The sequence below is a fragment of the Periplaneta americana genome, chromosome 2, assembly GCF_040183065.1.
Source record: "Periplaneta americana isolate PAMFEO1 chromosome 2, P.americana_PAMFEO1_priV1, whole genome shotgun sequence".
NCBI lineage: Eukaryota > Metazoa > Arthropoda > Insecta > Blattodea > Blattidae > Periplaneta > Periplaneta americana.
This window is the reverse complement of record NC_091118.1, coordinates 64878200-64902519: the sequence shown is the minus strand read 5'-3', so window position 1 is coordinate 64902519 and position 24320 is coordinate 64878200. Positions and strand designations below refer to the sequence as shown.

Genomic DNA, 24320 nt, shown 5'->3' with positions numbered 1-24320 from the left:
AAGTTCTATCTTAAGAAGTTCCCGAGAAAATGTAAAACTAGTGCAAGAAAACGAAGTTTTTCAGAAATCACAATCAAAGACATCATATTTTACAAATGTTGAAACGCCCATGAGTTGTTATCGCGTTAAATACCAAATAGAAAGTTACATCATAGCAACAAAAGCTTCCAAAGTATGTAGGGTAATTTTCACCATAATTAAAGGCAAACCACAGTCTTCTAGAGGAAATAGTTACCGAGTTAAGCTTATTGAATTTCAAAAAGGCTAGTGGAGTAACAAATGAAAAAATAAAATTACCAACAATAAGTTACTTATAATGAACCAACATTAATAAAACATTATATAAAAATCTCCAGTATTAATATTTCATAAAAGAGAGCGAGTTAAGAGAAAAAACTGATTACAGCATAAATGTGGTGTCTTGGGCCTATGAGGATCCGAGAGCGTGCAAGAAGCAATGATTTTCAAGTCAATATATTTCGTAAACGAGGAAAACGCGAAACGAACAGTACTACCTCGCTTCTTAACAAACGAAAATTAGCTTAAATATATGCATTTCCATTAAATCCAAGCAACATGACCTGGGACGGTTCTCTTGTAAGATGACTAACTCCAAACCTTTGTAATGATCTCTCAGCAATACTGTGCCCATGACAACACAAACCCAGTTAACAGTTACAACATTTTAATGATTACTCACGGCTGAGTGACACACAGGTGACGTCACTGGAGTGCTATCTGAAACAAAAGAAACAGGATTTAAGACGTGTAATTATACACGTTTTATAGATCCTGTTAGATGTAGCGCACTGCCACTCTAACTCAATTCTTCGAGGAAATTTTATATTCATTTTTACTGAAAACCGAAACATGTTCAAAACATCTGTCTAAAAATAAGGAAAACGTTATACTTTAGTAGAAAGGAAAATGTACGTAACATTTGAAGGGTACACGGGAAAAACGAACAATGTCACATTTCCATTAAGGTCGAGATATTGATCTATTTCGGTATATTACTGCTAAATTTATTGGTGTTTCTACTTGAAATGAAGGAAATGATGAATGCACCCGTGGTTTTAATTCTCTTTTACCACTTTTGGTAAAATAACACAAAAGTTTGTAGTAATACAGTGAATTAGATAATGACATCACCCTTAACAGCATTGTGACATTGTTCGTTTTTCCCGTGTACTCTTCATTTGCATCCCCACTATCTCAGACAAAATAATACATGATAAGTCACAACGCAAATATTTAACCTACCACAATAGATGCCATTCAGGGCGCACGCGTCAAATCGAATTTATTTTATCGATGGCAAGCCTGTCAGCTATGATCTTCAACACTTGCACAACTGATTATATTTTCTGAGAGTCACTTCCGTTTTTTATTCGGATTCAATTACTTCAATACTTGTACATACGCTTCATATTCTTGTTGTTTTATCTTTTCGGAGCCAATATTAAGGTGAAGAGAATTCAAGTTCGAAAAGTCAATTTATCTATGACCATGACTGCTATCTATACTGGTCTTTATTTCATCGTCCTTAGCAATCTAAACAATAGCTTTATTCACAGCAGTGAATTAATAGTAATATATTATATAACGACATACAAAAGTGGACCTTTATTACCGAGTGGGTCAAGTTAAGGCTGGGTTCACAATAAACCGGGGACGGAAACGACAACGAGAATGAGAAGGGAAAATTTTTTAAATAAATATATTTAAATGTGAGCATTCACAATTAACGAGAAGTTTGCCGGAGCCCGGGAACAGGAACAGAGAGTTGGCCAAGTTTCAACTTTGTTCTCGTTTCCGATCACAGCCTACTAGATTCATTCTGTTGCCATCAAAAAGCTATTCGGGTAGTATTCTGTAGCAAGGAGGCCGTGAGATAACATTTTGTCCATTCATTGCTTGTAACTAACGCAGAAATTCAGTAGAATCACTTTCCACATATGCTACGTGTATATGCGATCGATCAGACTACCACGTGATGGAGTTAAGGTAAGAATAATATTAAGAATGTAGCTATTTTATTTTCGGAATTAATTTATTGCCGCTGTAATATGAATTTAATGAACCTCCTACATGATAATTATTAATTAACGCCCCTTTCAAGCTACAGACGTAAGTAACGCTGTTAAAGTATGATCTCCCTCCCCTTAGCCATCACTTTTTCAAAGTTAAGGAGTTTGGATATGTTCACTGTTCGTCTCTGCGCACTGAAAACTTGGAATAGTAAAGATGTTACCCGCCTTCTCCTCTTGTACCTTTCACCTTCCCCTTTGTTGTATTTTGCGGTCTGTAACTTTATATGACGTAATCTTTGCCGACCACTGCTCTATGGGGTCATGGACTTTCTCCATTGATGTAATCAAGGTATTTCCAACTGCTGGCTGTTCATTTACTTTCCAACACATTCGTCCATCCAGTTACTAGCCCATTTGTTCGCCTAGTCCCCAACCCATTCGTTTACGCAGTCACCCACCCATTCGTCCATCCAGTTATTAGCCCATTTGTTCGCCTAGTCCCCAATCCATTCGTTTACACAGTCACCCACCCATTCGTCCATCCAGTTATTAGCCTATTTGTTCACCTAGTCCCCAACCCATTCGTTCACGCAGTCACCCACCTATTCGTCCATCCAGTTACTAGCCCATTTGTTCGCCTAGTTCCCAATCCATTTGTTCACGCAGTCACCCACCCATTCGTCCATCCAGTTATTAGCCTATTTGTTCGCCTAGTCCCCAACCCATTCGTTTACGCAGTCACCCACATACTCATCCATCCAGTTACTAGCCCATTTGTTCGCCTAGTTCCCAATCCATTTGTTCACGCAGTCTATCCAGTTATTAGCCTGTTTGTTCACTTAGTCCCCAACCCATTCGTTCACGCAGTCAGCAACCCATCCATTCGTTCATCCAGATACTACCCCATTCTTCCACCCAGTTAGCAACCCATTTGTCTACGTAGTCACCAATCCATTTGTTCACCTAATTACAAAATTATACGTTAATCCAGTCACAAACTCATTCGGACATTCTTTATTAAAATAATTGTTATTCAATACATCGATTTGAACCTCCATAAGGGAATAATTTGCACGTGAACCCAAATGTCCTTGAATTCCAACGTAGGCCTATACTTCTGCAAAACTGAACGTAGGTCGCTAATCTACTACGCCAATTATAACCTCACCTTCGTAAGAGGACAAGGGATTTGTGAAGATCGATCCGAGGACGACATACTCAGAGCTACGCAATCGCGACAATTGCGGTAAGACAGAGGACTCGCCCGCAGTAGCCTACGCAGTGCGGCGCTTCCGCGTTGGATGTACCTGGCGACGTGTGACCACCTCGCTGCACCCCACAATGCACGCACACTTAGTTCACAGCGGTTTTTTCTTTGTCCTTCCCTTCCATCCTTCACGTCTGTTCGATATTTATGTACTTGCTTTTAATTCTTATACACGTGGTATTCCTCGTTTCATTTCTTTTTCTGATTATTTACCTCTGCTTTTGCCACGTTTCTTTTACTACAAATATTTTGCTTTCATTATTTTTTATGTTCCTTCTCTGTATGTCCTCTTCGATCTTCCCTTTCACTCTTCCGGTATTCATGATTTATTCCTTATCGTTTTAAGTCTTTTTTTTTCATTCATTAATTAAGTTATTTTTTCTTTCCCTTCCTACGATGTTTTTTTTTTTATTTTACATCACCTCATTAACTTGTATTTTCTTAATTAGCTTATTTACGTTTTCCTTGCGTCATCTACGTCCATCCTTTTTCTTTTCACGTAGAAATACACAGAGTGCGAATTAAGATTTCTGATGAGCGGGGGATAGAATCCTAGATAGAGAATACCACACATAAAATTATTATCCTTATTCGATATGGTTCAACGCTTGGTCGCACTGATTTGCTTGTCTTGCATCTTGATTATAATAATAATTATATCCATGAGCATGTTCAAGCTAAGATGTGTAATATTCCTAAGTTATTGATTGTTGTCAGCTTGTTGGGTTGAGTCTAAACGTGCTGTCTCTTTAATTTATTGCATTTTAAGCGATATGAAATACTTCTTATGAAGAAAAATATTATTTCTACCATTTCAAGCCATTCAATTATTATCTCATCGTCATGAGAGCCATGGTTCATCAGAAAATTTCATTTGTTATGTCAGTAGATTCTTTGACTAATCTTATTCTATTAGCGCGAAAATAACATGACGAAGGAGTAGGTTTCTACCAGACCAACTTTTTTATTTTACTACAAATTAGATGAAGTGGTATAAAAGAATTCTGAGAAATATTTGTGTCGGGATCATATAATTCTGAAATCTCTGTTAATATTGAGTTTGCTGTAATCCGTCACATCCTCATTTGCAAATTAACACCAATGAGATATTTTCGTCTTCACTTAAGGTTTTTACAACTCCTTCCAAATGCATGTAATCCTATAGTCCAATAAAATCTGTAACTTTATCTTAGAAGAGGTATCGATTGTAGCATATGACTCGCTGTACAGATAGCAATCCAATTTTGCCTTCTGTAGCACACTATAGCAAATATATAAATATTATAAAGTATATTCGTATTCAAACAATTATATTTTGTGAGGGAGGGTAGAAGTTATCCCTCCTGGCAGGGATGTTAATATGAATTTATGAGAGGGGCATAACTTTCCAGCAGGGGGGAAATCCACCCAACCCCCCGTTAATTCGCACCCTGGAAATACATCTTTCTCCTAACTAGATATGGAGAGGTGACTTAGGAATTGAGAGTCACATAAAAATAAAACCGTCCCTTGTTCTTATACTCCCAGCGTTCTCCTTGTATTCCCCTTCATCTCATTTTTCTTTGTTCTATCATTCTTTTATTCTTCTTGCTTTCTTTGTCTTTCCCTTGTTCTCCTTGCCTTCCTCTTATTCTCTTTCCATTCCCATTATTCTCCTTTATTCGCCTTGCTAACCCTGCATTCTACTTGTTTTCCTTGCATTCTCTTCGTTCCCATCCATTCCTCTTGTTCTCCTTATCTTCCCCTTGTTCTCCTTGTCTTCTCCTTGCTCTCCTTATCTTCCCCTTATTCTCCTTGTCTTCATCTTGTTCTCCTTGCATTCCCCTTGTTCTCCCTGTATTCCCATTGCTATTCCTGCATCCCCCTTGTTTTTATTGCATTTCTTTTCGTTTCCCTGCATTCCTCTTGTCCTCCTTGCCTTCCTCTTGTTCTTCTTGCATTCCTTTCGTCTCCTTGTATTCCATTTCGTCTCTTTGTATGGTCACCTGGAATGTTTCTTGTTCTCCTTGTATTCTCCTTGTTCCCCTTACTTTCTCCTTCACCCATTTCTATTTCTCTTGTTATTATTGTATTCCTCTTGTTCTCCTCGTATATCCCTTGTTCTCCTCGTCTTCCCCTTGTTCTCCTTATCTTTCTCTTGTTCGCCTTATCTTTCTCTTCGCCTTATCTTTCTCTTCTTCGCCTTATCTTTCTCTTGTTCGCCTTATCTTTCTCTTGTTCTCCTTGCTATTCTCTATTAACCTTGTTATCCTAGTATTTCCCTTGTTATCCTTCCATTCTCTTTGTTCTTCTTGTCTTCCCTTTGTTATCTTTACATTTCCCTTGTTATCCTTTCATCCCCTTTCTCATTCTTGCATTTCCATTTTATCCTTCCATCCACTTTCTTATTTTTCTTAGCCTTACATACCCCTTAGTCTTGTCTTCCCCTTGTTCTCACTGCATTACCCTTGTTCTCCTTGTTAGTCCTTATGCCTCCTTGTATTCCCTTTTGTTGTTCTTTGTGCTTGTTTGTGTTAAAACTATCATTCACAGCTAAGAGGATAGCCGGACTGATAAAAATATGACGAACAACGCTAGGGACTCACGCAATCCAACCGGACTTCGAAGTAGAGATAGACCTTTAATGAGATGGAGAGACCAACTTCTATTCTCTTGAAGACGGAATAGGCCAAGAGGCCTAAACCTTAAAGTGGATGATAATGATGATGATTATTACTATTATTATTATTATTATTATTATTATTATTATTATTATTATTATTATTATTATTATTATTATTGTCCATGTACGAAGAAACAATTGCCAAGCAGTACCGATAAAACAAAATAGTTTATTTAAAACTAAAATTCTGCAATAACAGACGACTCTTATTGTTTGGGATTCAACGAATTCTGACACTTCATTGAAGTACATGATTGAAATAGTAATTGAAAATCTATTAATCATCGTTTTAGCTGGATTATGCACCCGGCACCGGTACATTTTTCCTACATGGCTAACATCCATACAATCTCGAATAAAAAGTCACGTGACCTAGTGTTTCTTTACGCAGGCCCATTTGTCCTTGTGGCGGAGGCACTTAAGAGTGTGTTAGAAGTTAATTTCAATGTCAAAACCGTAAATAAACCCTACGTTCCATTGAAACGCGTTTCAATATTCAATTGATTTTACTGCATTTACTGAGTTTTTTTATCTTAAAAGAAAGGTAATGAATTTAGACATATAGAGTGATTCACGAGGATTTACAATCCTTTACGGAGCTTATTTCAGAAGACATTCTGAGCAAAAAATGTCATATAAACATGGGTCCTATTCTCAATATTTACAGAGTTACGTTTCGTTATTGGAACGCATTGCTGTGAACGCGTGATCTTGACCAGCGTGCAGTCAGCAGTTAGCGCGAGTGCTACGGAAATCAAAGATAGCCGTATGCAGTTACGTAGAGCGACGAGTGCCGTTCACAAGCGTGCGGCCAAGTGCGCTCAAGAGGACGGCGACATTTTTTAAAATGTGTTGTAAACTCTTCAAGACTGCAAATTAAGATGCAAAATTGAACTGCAAATAGTTAAGTCGATGAAAGTGGCGTGATTTGTAATAATTGTTATGATAAGTGTGTAAGAATAATGTAATTTTCTAGTTAAAAATAGAAAAAGATGTCTGTACGATGCAACTAAGGAGTTCACAGCACATTTTTAGCTTCATAATACTTGCCAATTAAAGAAATGACACTTCTGAATGGTTCATTGTCTGTTTGTATTATTCTTTTACCTTCAAACGAAAGAGAAAAAGTATTTTACAAACAACTTTAAATTATTGTAACAGAAAATAGTGAGAATAGGAACTATGTTTATATGACATTTTTTACTCAAAATTTTTTCAGAAATAAGCTTCGTAAAGGACGGTAAATCCTCGTGAATCATCCTGAATATTTATTATTATTATTATTATTATTAATATTATTATTATTAATATTATTATTATTATTATTATTATTATTATTATTTTAAATCAATGTGATGGTTTTAAGATAAGAATGAAATTAAGAATGTAGCTAAATTTTATTTTCGTAATTAATTTATTGTCGCTGTAATATGAGTTCAAATGATTAGAGTGCCATCAGCGTAGGTTTGAGAGCGGCAAGAGCATTTGACTGCAAATTCGGAACAGCCCTCGGGCGTGGTTTCGATTTCCGCTTGAGTTGGTTACTTGGTTGGATTTTTTCCGAGGCTTTCGCCCAACCGTAGGGCGAATGTCAGGTAATCTTGGCGAATGCTCGGCTTCACTATGTCAATTAACATCTTGCTATCACCAATTCCATCCAGCTAAATAATATCGTTAATTAATCAACAAAAATGAATCGATTATCGTCGTTTGGATACTAAAAATCGTCTCGGTATTTTTGAAACGAATTAACGGCAGTAGTCGAAGATCCGCTCAACTATGAAACTCACAAATACTGTCCAAAATTACTTCCAGAGGAGAAAGTTTTATTTCAGAGCTTGGACGTTACTCGACGTGAGCTCTACGATTTATTAAGTGGCTGAGAACCGCACTTTAAACAAATTTCGTATATATTTACCGTTTCGCTCTCAATATCGAGCAAGGGACCGACACTGCTGCACGGGCCTTGAGTGTCGCGACTGCTTGTGGGCAAGGTCGAGGCGATGAATGACTGGTCACGTGACGAAGAGTTCAATTTACATCGTAAGCAGGGACCAACATCTGTGGACAACAGCAATCAGGGGTGTCAAAGCTAATAGCATCATTATTCATTTACTAGCACTACTGGAGTGAACTCGTTCATGGATAGTATGATAACTTTCAAGACTGAAACATATTACTGTAAAAAAATTATACAAATTGTACAAAAGCTGAGTATTTATTCGCAAGTGTTTCATTACGGCTTCAAAATCAACCTACTATTTTTATATCGCTACATAATCTACTTTCTCATTGCACGACATATAAACCACGTGTTGTAATGCTGCCAAAAAATCATTGAGATGTTAACTGAAATACGTTTCTAACATCGTGATGACGAAAAAACGGCCCGACTACAGCTATGTAGTTTTCCTAAATAAGGAGGAGCATATATTCTTTATATACAATATCCGGTAAAAAGGGAATCGTCAACATAAAACGTGATTATTTTAATGAGATACATATGAAATAAGATCTACAAAGACAAATTTCAACAGATTATTGTTTCCTGTGTTAAAAATCTTGGGGCCATATTCATAGACATTCTTAGCGCGGGCTTCCGGTGGATGATCAGCGAACTAACGTTTTTCGTTTTCATAATCCAGTGTTAGCGATATTACATGATATGATATGATATGAATCCTATACAAGTAATCACTCGATAGCCGGGGCTAGTTTAGCACGCTTGTAGCACGGGCTAGCGAAATGTCTATGCACAGGACCTGGAGTTTACTTCGACACGCGTTTAAATTTGAACATCCAAGTAGTTCATATTATCAAGAAAATGTTTTCTACACTTCATTCCTGAAACAGCATTCAAAAATTTCTCTCGGCACTAAAAAAAAAAAAACTAGTGCAAACATTAGTACTGTTCCATTTTGATTATTATTACTTTCCACTCTTTGCAATTTTCATGTGTTGCATTTTTAATGATTATGTTTCTTTTACTTCCTTATTTAACGTATATCCTAACATCTCTACACGTAATCGCAATGAAATTATTGTGCTTCATATGAATGATCCATTGCTAAGAAAGTGACGTCAAAATAATGACGTAACTCACTGTTACTTCCGTAACATATTATTCATTTTACATTTGACGTTAAATCAGAGAAACAATACATTGTAATATACACACATTATTTATTCTGTGTAAAAAGCAAAAACATATCCCCTTTATTCTTAAGCTCTAATATCATTATTAATCTTTTACCAATTTACAAAAAATCTTAAACTTGACGATTCATCTTCCCCACTTCGTGCGGGACACAATTTAAGGCTAGTTCACAATAAACCGGGAACGGAAAGACAACGAGAACGGAAATATTGTTAAAATAGATGTATTTAACATTATTTCCGTTCTCGTTGTCGTTTCCGTTCCCGGTTTATTGTGAACCAGCCTTTAGAGTTCAAACATGCAAACAATCACGATTTTATGGGACAAATTAACTATGTTTCAGCAGTGATACTCGAAAACACGATTTATAAACGAAAGTCGTTGTTTGATTTGCACCGTTAGAGACCGAAGAATGTCTAGAAATTTGAGACCCATCCCACTCCCCGTTGTAATGATACCACAAAGAAAACAATTTTAGCGCGCGGGAGAGCCACTTCCTGCTAACCTTGCGGTTGCTATGGCAACTCGTGGGGGCGCAAACAATGACTCACTGTGATGAACACAATCAGCATCATAAACAGAGGTGCCCAGGTATTCAAAGGGGGTTATTATGTTACGAGTACAGAACATTTTAATACCAGATTTTGTCTCCTGATCTCTAAGAAAATGACAGACATGTAACAGCGAGATCTGACAACCTCGCAGTGTGCTGGTTAAAACGGAATTATATATCAATTTTGGGAAATAAATATATAATTCGGCTATAAAACTGAAGAAATAAAAAGAAAAAGCTACAAAATAAATAGAGGAAACAAGAAAATAAAAAGGACGAGACAATAAAAGAAAAAGAATGAGGCAATAAAGGGAATAGAACGAAAAAATAAAAGGAAAGACAAGAAAATAAAAAAATTGCGCGAAAAAAAAACGAAAAAAAAAATAGAAGAAGAAAATAAAAAACAGGAAACTAAAAAGAAAAACTATGGATACAAAAGAGAAATCTAAAAATAAAGATCGAGAAAATATAAAGCAAAAAGCTAGGTTATGTGGAGAAAAAAGCGAGAAAACATAAACGAAAGACTGGCAAAATGAAAAGCAAAGACCGAAAAAAAAAGCAAAACCAGGAAGATAAAAAGCTAAATCGAGAAAATAAAAATAAAAACCGAGAAAATAAAAGCAAAACCGACAAAAGGAAAATCGGGAATATAAAAAAGGAAAACTGAGAAAATAAAAAGGAAAAACGATCACATAGAAAGAAAACCGAGAAAATAAAAATAAAATCGAGAAATTAAAAAAGAGAACCGATAAAATAGACAGGAAAGTCGAGAAAATAAAAATAAAAAATGACGAGATAAAACGGAAAACCGACAAAACAAAAAGGAGAACCGATAAATTAAGAAGGAAAACCGAGAAAATAAAAAGGAGAAAGACAACCGGAAAATTAATAAAAGTAAAACGGGGAAAATAAAAATAGGAGACGGGGAAATCGAAAAGGAAAACAGAGAAATTTGAAAGAAAACGAATGAAATTAAAATACAAGCGAAGAAATTAAAAATTAAATCGTGGAAAATATAAAGTGAACCCCAGAAAATACAAAGCAAAATCGAAAATGTAAAAGAAAAAAATCGGAAAATTAAGCAGAAAACAGAGAAATGTTAATAAAATTCAGGAAAATTTAGAAGGGATTTCGGAAAATAAAAAAAAAAAAAGAAATCCGGTAAATTTAAAAGAAATCCGCGAAAATAAAAAGACGGAAGAAATTAGAAAATAAGTAGAGAACATAAGGGAAAATGAAAATAAGAAGGAAAATTATGAAAATAAGTGAAGTACAGAAAGTAACAAGGAAAAAAGAAGAATTAAAAAGGCAAAACAACACAAGGGAAAAGGAAACGAAAAAAAGCAAAAGAAAATCTGGGAAATACAAAAAATACTAACGAAAGGAGAATTAAAAAGGAAAAGGGATTAAAAGCTTAAATGGAGAATAAAAAGAAACTCAACTAAAGAGAAGGAAGACAAAACAAGTAAGAAATATAAAAAAAAAAAAAACAAAATTGTAAATATAAGAACGGAATATTAAAAACAGACATAAAGAAGACCAGCGTGATAGTAAGAAAACAAATAAGTTCAAATAAATGGAAACGAAGAGAAAACAAAAGGATACAAAACATAAATACACATTAAAACAAAAACAGAATTTTACAAAACTGAAAGAAAAGAAAAAGACATGAAAACAATGTAAAGAAAACATGGGAACAGTATTTGAAGAACGAAAACAATAAATGGCAAAACAAAGATCATGCACAATTTTTATAAATAGAAAATAAAAAACCAAACGGAAAGTTTAAAATAGAGCCGTTCGCATAGAGCAGATCAAACTCGAATAAAAGGTCCCAAAGGAAAGGTTGCTGAAGAATATGTTGAGAATGGAAGAGATGCAATGAAAGGCGGCCAACTGTCCCACTGCGCACTGTGCTGGTTTCAAGTCAACTGAGCTGTGCGGGAAGCCACCTCGCCAGGCGCTCCAGACAGTAGTGTAGACGTGGAGGATGTGCAGGTGGTGCGTTGCTTTTAATTGTAAATGGCACCACCTGCGCACGCGATCCTCCTTAAGTGTCGAGGATTTATAAAACAGCTTCGCAATATTCTCGACATGTCCGCGAGCGAAGAGGCACACTGGGCATGCTCTATCAAACAGTAATGATTTGATAAATAAAGCCCAGTGTTTAGTCACATTTAATACAAGTTAGGTACTTATTTATTTATTTATTTATTTATTTATTTATTTATTTATTTATTTATTTATTTATTTATTTATTTATTTATTTATTTATTTATTTATTTATTTATTTTGCTAATAATTGCAACATAAAATATAATATAAACAGAAAAACTTTTGGATAGAGTTCCCGGGTAGCTCAGTTGGTAGAGCGTTGGTACGTTTAACCAAAGGTCCCGGGTTCGATACCTGACCCCGGAACAATTTTTCCCTCGAAACTATTCAAATCAACTTTACAGGGAATTACACCTGAAAGCTTGATTTGCAGAAAAACTTTAGCTCGCTCCTGATAGAGTAGAACTCGTGCTCAGGGGCGGATTCCTGAATTGAAATTAAGAAGTATATAATACAATTTGTCTTATGTCTACTACCCATTAAGAATATATAAATTTAAATTTACAATTTTTCATTGTTTATAAAATCCATACATAACTTTTTAAATTTAATACTATTTAACCCTTGCGGTGGATTTCGTTGAAATCCGGAAGGCCTAATCAGTCAAATCCACTCTCCTCACCTCCACGCTGGAGCCCCTTACGATCTTTTTAAGATGCGAATGAGAGACTGGTGTGCGGAAAGCAACGGGAAGCTACCTTAACGTATCTTTTCCAAGAAAAACTGCAAACATGGGGACAGACAGAATAAGAAATGAAGCTGTGATGGAAAGAGTAGATAAAGAAAGAATGATGCTGAAACTGTTTAGGAAGAGGAAAAGGAATTGGTTGGGTCACTGCTGAGAATAAACTGCCTACTGAAGGATGCACTTGAAGGAATGGTGAAGGAGAGAAGAGTTCGGGACAGAAGAAGATATCAGATGGTAGATGACATTAAGATATATGGATCATATGAGGAGACGAAGAGGAAGGTAGAAAATAGGAAAGATTGGAGAAAGCTTGGTTTGCAGTGAAAGACCTGCCCTCGGACAGAACACTAAATGAAATGAAATTCTAAGTTGCAGTGAACAAAACATCAAAATCTAATAGGACCTGAAGTACATACACATTTTTTAAACCTAACACTTCTCGTATAGATCCTGAATCAGTTAATTAAGAGATAACATCACCTGGAGAGGTATTATGGCATGTTCACACAGAGATCTGTAACTGAGGCATCACTTGTCTTGCAACAGACATTTGAAACCCGACAATTTTATACTCATAGAACTGGGGACGTTATAAAATTAATTCAAATCGTTGTCAGCCAAAATTGATAAGCTATTTATTTATTTATTTATTTATTTAACTAGCTAGCTAGTGAGTACAAATTAAAATTATAAAACAAAAATGTTTCCAGCCACTACCGTAAGAGCCAGGCTCGTGTACGGTGTGATCTTAGTCAATAATATAACATAAAATTTACAAGGACATTTTACTAAATACAGTAAGTAACTTAATTCAAACCAATAAATAACACACAAGAGCAAAAAAAGAAGAGAGAAAGAGAGAAAAAAACAGATTTAATATAAATCGACAATCAGACAGAAGCCATGAATATAGTCGACAGAAATAAAAAGTAAAAAAATACACACATTTGTTAATATTATATACCAGAATAATTTTATAAATTTATTTTTTAAAAGGTTCAATTTTAAAATATTTCAAATTTGGAAGATTGTTTGTAATTTTATTATAAAGCCTTGGGCCGAAACTAGCATCATGTTTAAGAGCTCCACTTGTATGACATTTAGGCTCAATTAATGGAAAAGTAGACTTTTTTCTTCGAGTACGATATTCATGTCGATTAGATTTGTTTTATTTGATTTCTGTGGTAGTAAGTTAGTAAACTATATTCATTAATTTCTTCAATAGTTAATACTTTAAAATCTGTATAAATTAAATTTGTTGGGTAATTCATATTTTTGGTTAGACAAAGAACTTCTTTTTTATATAATTTCCAAGTAAACTATAGATGTCTGACGAAGCGATTGAATGAGAAAGCATGACAGTAAGTTGGTAGATTGATGATAATCGCGAGGTGAACTGGTAGAACCCCGAGAAAACCCCTTGCGCCCGCTTTGTCCACCTCAAATTTCATCATGACCCAGACGGCAATCGAATCCGAGTCGCCACGGTGAAAGACGGAGAGGCTAATCACTCCGCCACGAGCGCGGTTGTTGTAAACCTTTTGTAATTGGAAATTCTCCTCAGAGATATTTGCTAACTTTCACTCTTGATACAATATTGTCAATACAGTTTTATGGTAGTAACACTAGTAACAGTTTAGTTTATCCCATTGTTCTGTAAAGGATGGTCTACAATAAACCGGGAACGGAAACGAGAACGAGAACGGAAATATTGTTAAAATAAATGTGAGCATTCACAAATAAACCTTCACATTTCCGCTCCCGGGCTCCGGCAAGCTTCTCGTTAATTGTGAATGCTCACATTTGAATGCATTTATTTTAACAATATTTCCGTTGCCGTTGTCGTTTCCGTTCCCGGTTTATTGTGGACTAGCCTTAAATCTTCCCATAATTGGCTTGAAGGTAGAGTGTCTTAAGCTGCTAGCGATTGTTCTAATGTATATTTTCTTTTTGAATAATTTATTGGTCATGTATTTCCTACTTTAAATACATCTTTTCAAGGGTGAATTTTATAATTCCGTCCTGTATAATGCTTGTCCGTCACAAATTCAAAAGATGCAGAGTTCAGTAGCTCGACACTCATAGCGTGTGGGCTGCACGGACACATAGATCACCTGCGCATGGCCTACACTGATTCCAGAAACGTGAGTCATACGCGCAGAGATCAGCTGCTCCTCGCGGCCAAGTTCAGCACGCTGTGACTCAAGCGTGTAAATAAGCTTAAGACAATGCATTCAAGATTCCCTCATTTCTATGCTTGTTTCCCGTTACCTTGGTACACAAAATGATACTAAAATATCCTACACAAATATGCCAATAAAATTAACTGATGTTATTACGAATATGTACTGTAGGCGTGAACTTTCAACACACGAGCTACAAAAATTAAATGCTGAGTATTTAGTGTCTGTGTAAAGCGGAAGGTCGTGGGTTCGATTTCCGATGAAGTAATGAATTTTCTCCATTAATCTAATGAAGTGGTTCCAAAATTTTTTGAAGAGACAACCCACTTTTGGGTGAGAAATTTGTTAGCAACCCCCACTACCGTAGGTCTACCAGTACTTAATCCCATTCAAAACAATAAGAATCTCTGTAAAACCTAAAACAACGATAATTTTATTCAAAACCAGTGGATGCCACCCAACTTCTAATGTATTGTAGGGCCACGTTTAGTAGCTACTTCGGAGAGCGGAGAAGTGGGGCTAGGGGAAGCTAACCTCGAGACCTATGCGTGCGATATGCCGACCTGAGATAACATACTTTATCATCCGTTCAAAAACATTACCGCTCCATATCTGTACAGATCTTTTATTAAATCTCTGCTTCTGTGCAACGTCACAGTTTGCGTTTAGGGGCAAGAGAAATAGCAAAATGTTTTAATGTTTTTTGTTTAATATTATGCTAAAAAGCATGAGGTATCGGTACCTAGAGGAATATATAAACCTATTTTCAAATCCTCTTTGGCTTCTTAGACTGACCTTCCTTGATGATGTATATTTCGAACACTTAAACACTTCGAATATTAGTTTGCAAGACCAATATGTTAACATGATAACAGGCAGGGATAAAACCAACGTATTTATAAAGAAACCTGAGTTTTAGTAATCACTTGCCAAAATAAATTTGATTCATTCCAGTGTATTAAAAAGTGATGGAAAATTTAGCTACATATGATGCGACATGTGTGGACATGCAATTAAGTTGGCACAACTTTAAACAACAGCTTTTTGAGTAATTTCTGGAACAAAATCTTAAGAATTATGACAGTGACAGATGGATACTGAAGCCGTTTTCAGACAGTTGCGCTTAACTGGCTGAAATTACAAAAAATATTAACGACTCATTGAAATATGTACAGTAGTGGCAAAAAAACCGGATCGACCCTTGTAGCTGATACAAAAGAATCCTGTGCTGTGTATTGTGTCAAACTGTGGTAATTTCAGTATGGATAGTGAAGCCAGAGGTATGTACTGTACTGCTATTTAATGTAAAAATACGCAGTTATCTTTGCCGAATAGAGGTAAAAATGTAATGTTGATACCAGATGAACATAAAACTCTCAAAGTTTTTTCGTCTGTAAGGAAACAAAAGGTAGTAAGAATCGAAAAAATGCAATAAATTTCTTTGTTACAATTAATTATACAAAATGGATGTGTTTTGTGACTAGCAAAATTTGAATCTGTGACTCTGAAATCAGCTACAAGGGTCGGTCCGGTTTTTTTTTGCCACTACTGTACAGTCTTAGACAAAAAATGACCGGCTTGTATAAGCTAAAGTCTCCTTCTGAACACTTCGGTTGATTCCGTGAGAGCAAATTTCTTATAGTAGACTCAGCTCTGTTTTTCCATTGTTTTTTTTTCTTTTCTGTCTGTTTATAGGTCGAATGTTCTAAATAACCCATACAAAAGATATATTTAAGAGCTAAATTGGGTGCAAAATAAACATCCTTTCCCCAATCGTGTGAACCAGGCGCTGTCAGAAGTGGACTTAGACAAATTCACGCTGCAGGAGAGCGGTCATTTTTTACGTCTAAGGCTGTACAACATCTACTGCCGGAATATTGAAACTATACCTTTTCCCGCAAAGCGTAGAATATACCTCGCGCTTGCAAAAGAAGATCTTAAATTTTAGATAGCGTTTGCAAACTCGTATTTATGCAAAATAAGTTTCTAGTCAATAATTCCCATCAAAATTTAAGCGAGAAATCTTGAAATTGAAAATGATCAGTATGTGTGTATAGAATACAGAGTTCGTATTTGAGATGCAGGCACATTTATCGCATAAATTATTTTTTACTTTAAACTACTAAAACATTATTATATTTTTATGTTCAACTTTGTTTATGTTTATAGTTCTAAATAGGCTACAACATAAATGTACTATATTAATAAGGCATTTCTTTTCTTATTTTGTAAATTATCTCGCAACCCCCTTTAGGGTTTTTACACGGCCCCCGCAGCAGGTTTACTTCGGAGTACTTCAGTTTCCTTTTTTCATTCCACAAATAGTCTCCACATCTCCCTCTATCTGCAAGTTGAAAATGGGCAATCTTGGGGGCAGCATAGGTCTCCGATATAAAATTTAGGCTCCGGGCCCTGCGGTTTATCAGGTACAAGCTCATGCATTATGTCGAGACACTCCCCCACTCTTTCTATAGTGCTGCACACGAGATCGGATGAGTCTACTTATGAATTATAGGGGAATGGGTTAGTCTTTGCCTTGAACTCGGTAGACACACGCCCGTCCTTCCCTTCTACTCCTACACCCTCCACATAAAGGTTTTTTTTAGTTGGTTATTTAAAGACGCTGTATCAACTACTAAGTTATTTAGCGTCAATGAGATTGGTGATAGCGAGATGAGGCCGAGGATTCGCCATAGATTACCTGGCATTCACCTTACGGTTGGGGAAAACCTTGGAAAACCCCAACTAGGTAATCAGCCCAAGCGGGGATCGAACCCGCGCCCGAGCGCAACTTCAGACCGGCAGGCAAGCGCAGAAACGTTGTTCCCGTACTGCACATCGCGAGTGTATTGACAAAATGCATGAGCTGTACTTTCTGGAGATCACCTGTGTCAAGGCTGTGGCAGGATAGCCCACCTGTCAGCATCGAATTGTCCACCGCTGTTTAGTAACGATAGCATATCTGATCGTGAAACGAGCGGGTCCAGGTTAACCCTTTCCGCTCGAATGAGACCATTTGGAATCATTAACATTTCTGTAATCTCTGACTCTGACTAATAATTCCATTTGGTACCTTCAGAAGTAGTTTTGTTCTTTATCGATAGAGTGCAGCACCCGCCAGTTCCTTGGCCAGTTGTTATTAGAAAGAGGATTGCTTTGTTTTTTTTTGTTTCTCATGGTGTGTCTATGGCCTTGTGCATCCGTAATTGTGGAAAATCATAAAAGGTATGTAAAAATTCAGGTCAGAAACGGTAAAAATCTTGGTAAAATCTTAGTTTGGGACAAGTTATCTGGCTAAGGTTTTTTCTCCGAGAGTTTCCCCTCAATCCATTAAGAGCAAATGCTGAATAACTTTCGGCGCTGGACCCTGGACTAATTTCGCTGGCATTATCACCTTCATTTCACTCAAACGCTAGATAACCATCGCAGTTGGTGAAGCGTCTTAAAATTAACCAATTTTAAAAATCTACCACAGAGAATTATTTTCCACATTGTAATTCTAAATTACGGAACTTCAGGTGTATTTTCCTCCTCGGAGAAACTACGAGTTTTATGTCCATCCTCAGGCGTGAAGATACGAACCTCGAACCCAACAGTTAGACCAAGGACTGGTGTGGTGATGTTGATGATTTGATGACGGTGGTAGTGATGATAATAGCGACTGACGATGATTGTAATAATGATGGTTAATGGTTGGCGATTTTTTATATTATTGTATTTGTAATTCTGGTGGTGTGTGTGTCTAATGCCTACCACTTCCACTTGCGTGATTCGGGTTTCGCATACTGGGGATAGATGGCAGGACTGTGACTCATTTTCTACACTGCCTGTACCATTTTCAAGTTGCACACACTTCGGCAGGCCACGTTATGCATGTGTGTATATGAAAAATTAAATTCTGGTGATATAGACGAGAAAGACTGGTGGCCTTAACTACATCAGAATGAATGAAGTTAGTTAGTTAGTGGGGTTTAAAAAGGGCGCGTCAGCATCTATGGCTATTTGCGCCCTTATCTAAAATTCTTTACACAACAGAAACTATACAATAATCAGAATGCTTAAAGAACTAAAAAACGTTGTCACGATTAAAACGAGGTACACAAATGCAGTTTCAACAGGGTGATGCATAAAACATTATAAAAATCTGACCTTAACTAATATTTAAAAAGAGATAAAATAACAATACAAATGCTACCATAAATAAATTATCTGGCGTATTTCTAAAATACTCGGATGCAAAAGGTCCGAATGTCAAGTTTGTTAAAAAACTTATATACTAAATAACAAGTGTAACCTCCGGATGTAAAGGGTCCGGAGGATAATTAAAACGGGTCAAAAACTAAATCACCCTGTCAAGTCCAGTACTCGATAAAAATCTCAGGACTGCATTTGTACAATTAAAATCATTTCCAAGAGCGTTACGAAGAGTCGGCCGAATTCCATATTGCCGACGGACACGGTCATATTTTCTACAATGTAATAAAAAATGTTCCACCGTAAGTGGAACATGGCATAGATCACACTCCGGCTGAAGCTCGCCACGTAGCAGATGGCCATGTGTCAGATAACAGTGACCAATCCTCAACCGGGTGAGTAAAACTTCTTCGTGTCGTGACGCTCTTGTGGACGAATCCCAAACTCGGACAATATTCTTTATTCTTCGTAATTTGTTTTCCTCTTGTGCAGACCATTCTCCTTCCCATTGCCACCATATTCTACATTTCAAATAATTTTGTAAGTCTTGCCACCTCTCGCGCCAATATACCAGAGTGCCATTCGTGGCACCATCTTTGGCTGCAGCATCTGCGGCCTCATTCCCACGAATTCCGACATGGCCAGGAATCCACACTACTCCAATCTCGCAATCAGAGCTTAGGAGTGTGTGGAACAGCTCCTGAGTTCTTAACACAAGGGGATCCTCTGAATAGAGACACTGCAAAGACTGAATGGCACTTAAAGAGTCGGAGCAGATTAGGTATCTGCCCCGAGGTTCTCGAATTAAAAACAATAAAACTCTGTAAAAAGCATATAATTCTGCAGTAAAAACACTGGTATATTCGCTCAGTTTATATTTAAATATCTGTCCATTTGCAAAGAAGGAGCAACCAACACAATCATTTACTCGGGATCCGTCAGTATAAACTAAAGAATAATTTGGATATCGGGATAAAAGTTCACTAAAACGAAGTCTATAAACAAAAGCTGGTGTAAAATTCTTAAAACTTTGGCTCAGGCTTACATCAAACATGGGGCGTCGCATAATCCACGGTGGAGTGGTGGTGTATTCTAGTGTGCGAACGGATGGTAGATCGACGTCGAGCTCAGAGAGCAGTTCACGGAATCGCACACCTGCTGGACGAGGTCTCCGTGGATTTTCACTGTATCGGCCGTAAAGAGACGAATGATGGAAAGAGTCGAAAGAATTGTGCTCAGGCTGCGAGCGGAGTTTAACCGCATATGAGCACAACAGGACATTACGTCGCCGATACAGTGATGGTTCCCCCGCTTCACAATACAGGCTCGCTATCCTACTCGTTCGGAAGGCACCTGTAGCGAGTCGTATCCCATGATGATGGATAGTGTCTAAGAAACGTAGCTTAGATTTATTTGCTGAGCCATAGATAAAACAGCCATAATCCAGCTTTGAACGGATAAGAGAACGATATAGACGTAAAAGCACTATGCGGTCTGCACCCCAGCGAACCCCTGACAAAAGGCGTAAAATGTTTAAAGATTTTTCACAACGCCTTCTCAAATCACGGATATGCGCCTCCCACGTTAATTTATAATCAAAGATAAGGCCCAAAAACCTCGCAGTGTCTGTATATTGCAAATCCACTCCATTAAGACGCAGTTCAGGATGTGGATGGAGTCCACGTTGGTTGTAGAAGTGGACACACTGCGTCTTTTGAGTGGAGAATTTAAAGCCATTGCGAAGAGACCACTCCGATAGCACATTGATGACCAGTTGCAACTGTCGACCGATAGATGGGAGGTATCGGGAACTGTAATATAGACTGAAGTCATCAACGTACAAGAGAGAAGATACTCGGTTACATACACAGTGGGCAATGCCATTGATCGCAATGCAGAAAAGAAGAACACTTAATACAGACCCCTGCGGAACGCCATTTTCTTGGAGATGTTCGTTAGAAAGTGTGGTGCCTACTCGAACTCGGAAATACCGCTCTGCCATGAACTTCGCAATAAACGTTGGCAGACTGCCACGAAGTCCCCAGTCATACAGGGTTTGCAGAATTCCAAAACGCCACGTGGTATCGTAAGCCTTTTCTAGATCAAAGAAGACCGCCACAAGATGTTCCTTCTTGAGGAAAGCATCTCTAATGGCGGTCTCCAGCCGAACAAGATGGTCTGCTGCGGATCTGCGCTTGCGAAAACCACATTGGATGTTAGATAATCGGTTTCCCGATTCGAGTACCCACATCAGGCGTTTGCTTATCTTTTCCATAACCTTGCACACACAGCTGGTGAGACAGATTGGCCTGTAATTGCCAGGTAAAGAAGGGTCCTTTCCCGGTTTCTGGAATTACAATGGCAGAACGCCAAGCAGATGGAAATACACCCTCAGTCCAGATTCTATTGTACATAGACAGAAGAAAGGATTTTCCAGCTGGTGGAAGATGACGAAGCATGCGGTTATGGATGTTATCAGGGCCAGGGGAGGTGTCAGGGGATGTGTCTAGTGCCGCCTCCAGCTCCTCGGATGTGAACGGTGCATTGTAGTCTTCAGTGCTGTCAGATTGAAAATTTAGGTTTCGTTTTTCTGCAGTATCTTTGATTTTCAGAAATTCCGGGTCGTAATTATTTGAGCTGCTTTTTTGTGAGAATATGGTAGCAAATATTTCAGCAATGTCTATTGGACTGGTGGTCGTTACTCCATTGTTTAGAAGGCCCGGAATTACAGAACTACGTTTCCCCATTATTCGACGGACTTTGTCCCATATGGTGTTAGCTGGGACGTTGTGTTTCAATGAACTGACGTAATTTGTCCAGGACGTCTTCTTAGCATCGCACACAATGCGACGAGCTTTGGCTCGAAGACGTTTAAACTGGACAAAATATTCTTGGGTCGGATGGCGCTCAAATTGGCGTAAAGCACGTTTGCGGTCACGGATTGCATCTCTGCAGGCATCCGTCCACCAGGGGACAGAGAAGCGTTTTGGCCTGCAGGACGACCGGGGGATAGATAATTCCGCTGACTTTATAACCACATTTGAGAAATGGTCTACTACGGAGTCCACATTTTCATGTCCGTTATCATCGAATGATATGGACTCCGAAAATCCGACCCAGTCCGCCTTTTTAAGAACCCAGTTTGGAGATCGAGATTCCGCCGGACGTAAAGCGGACATACGCATTCGAATGGGATAGTGGTCACTACCATGTAGGTCGTGAATCACAGACCACTCGAAATGCGTGGACAAAACTGGGCTAAAATGGAGATATCTATCATGGAGTATGTACCGTAAGCTAAGGAGAGATGTGTTGCTTCCCCTGAATTCAGGGTAACAAGATTTAGACGGGTACATACCTCTGCTATTTTATTTCCTCTGTCATCATCGGAATTTGAGCCCCATGAGTGGTGGGATGCATTAAAATCCCCCACTACCAGATATGGAGCAGGTACCTGCGAGAAAATGTCTTCAATGTCATGCACTGTGAAAGGTGTGTCTGGGGGTATATATACAGAGACTATTGAGAACTGGATGGAAGGTAGAGTGACTCGAGCGGCTATGCATTGATGTGGGCTGTTGATGTTGATAACAGAGGAAAAGATACTTTGGCGGAATAGGAGAGCACAACCTCCGTTGGCACGAATACCGGCAAGGTGATCGTACCGGTGAACGTAGCATCCCGAGATACTTAGGGAGTTTTCGGGCCGAAGGTGTGTCTCCTGGAGACATAAAATAGCAGGGTTTTCATGATAGATCAATTGCTGTAGTTCTGTATATCTGCTGCGTACACCGTTCACATTCCACTGTACAATATCAGTCATCAAGAGGAGCTATATCATGTTGGTGGCTTAACAGGGGATCTTCTCTTCTTTTCCTTTCTATGGGAAGAAGCTTTTGCCTGCGACTGCTTTGTCTTCGACTCCGGCGACTCACTTGCAGTTCGTCGCACTCCTGATCGCGATCTTGATCGAGGACGTGATCGAGAACGTGATCTCGACCTGCCACCCGAACTAGGAGTGCGGCTTTCTGGTGTTCTACTAGGCCTACAATCCTTCTCTGCTGTCATAGCAATAATTTTCTTAGGGACGTAAGGCCTGATGTCAAGTCCACAAGTGTCGTCTGACTCAGCAGTCTGAGTAGCAGCGTCTACATATGTCTGGGTTGCGATCTCAATTCGCTTCCCAGGTATGTTCGTATGAGGTGGCGTTTGTGTGGTGGCATCGATTCCCTCTGTTGCTCTCTGCAGTACAGACGCATAGGACTTTTCAGTTGCCTTCTTTTCTTTATCTAAAATACGCTTACGTGCCTCAAAGAAGCTAATATTTTCCCGGACTCTGAGCTCTTGAATCGTCTTTTCCAGCATATACTTTGGGCAGTTTTTAGAATTTGAAGCATAGTCCCCAGAACAATTCACACAGTGCTCGGCGCCAGTACATGGGGAATCCCCATGGTCTGCACCGCCGCACTTTGCACAGATGATATTGTTTGTGCAACGTTTTTGCGTATGTCCGAACCGTTGGCACCTAAAGCACCGCATTGGGTTCGGCACATACGCACGCACTGGGACACGCTCATACCCAACAAAGATATATTCTGGCAAGAGAGACGTTTCAAAGGTCAGAAAGACTGTGCTCAGGGGTTCAGTCCGTCCGTCCCGCTTCCGTATTAAACGGTAAGCCTTGGACACGGACTGTTCCGCCAGCTCTAATTGGATCTCTTCATCTGATAGACCATCTAGAGAATCTGTATGCACAACTCCTCGCGTGGTGTTAAGCGAGGAGTGTCGTTCAACTCTGATGGGGTATGACCCCAGCAACTTTGCTTTCAACAGCGTCTCACTCTGTTTTGCAGATGCAGTCTCAACGAGGAGACTACCGTTGCGGAGTCGAGTTGCATTTCTGACCTTTCCAACGAGTCCATCGAGCGCACGTCTCACGTAGAATGGACTAATGTCTTTCATAGTTTTTTCCGTTCCGTCCAATGTGATACTGATAAACTTTGGAGGCGGCACTTTTACAGTAACTTTCTCAGGGTCCAATTCCATAGCAATTTTCGTCAAATGACCACCAGTCGTACTTTCTCCTGTCTTATGTTTCTTATTAGCTTTTACTGAAGGAGGAGAAGAAGAGCGCGTAGAAGCCATTTTGAAACTGGCCACTCCTACGGAACCGTCGGCGTCAGCCTGCCACCGGGGGGGCGGAAGAAAAAGACACCAAAAAAGTCTTCTCGGTCTGTGCCGGCCGTGGGGACCCCCCCACAGCCCGATCCCAAGCAAACCACTTCATGCAAGTTACCCTTCAAACTGGTCATTACACACCTAATGGTAAGTCTTACACCAGAGGCGTGTCGCAGTTTTATGCCCCTACCACGGGAATAACCGCCCGTGGCTCCCCACTCTACACTGAATACAAGTGCCAGACTACTGCGGCTAACTCCGACCGACCCTCCCAAAGCCGGAGCAATCCG

General features: G+C 38.5%; 1 long non-coding RNA gene across 1 annotated transcript in view; it reads right to left on the bottom strand.

Annotated features, from left to right (window-relative positions):
* LOC138695272 (uncharacterized) overlaps positions 1–24320 on the bottom strand; it is a 166369-nt gene that overhangs the window by 81662 nt on the left and 60387 nt on the right. Inside the window, exon 2 of the long non-coding RNA XR_011331109.1 lies at positions 701–738. This is a non-coding gene — a long non-coding RNA (uncharacterized lncRNA). The remainder of the gene's footprint in view (positions 1–700; positions 739–24320) is intronic.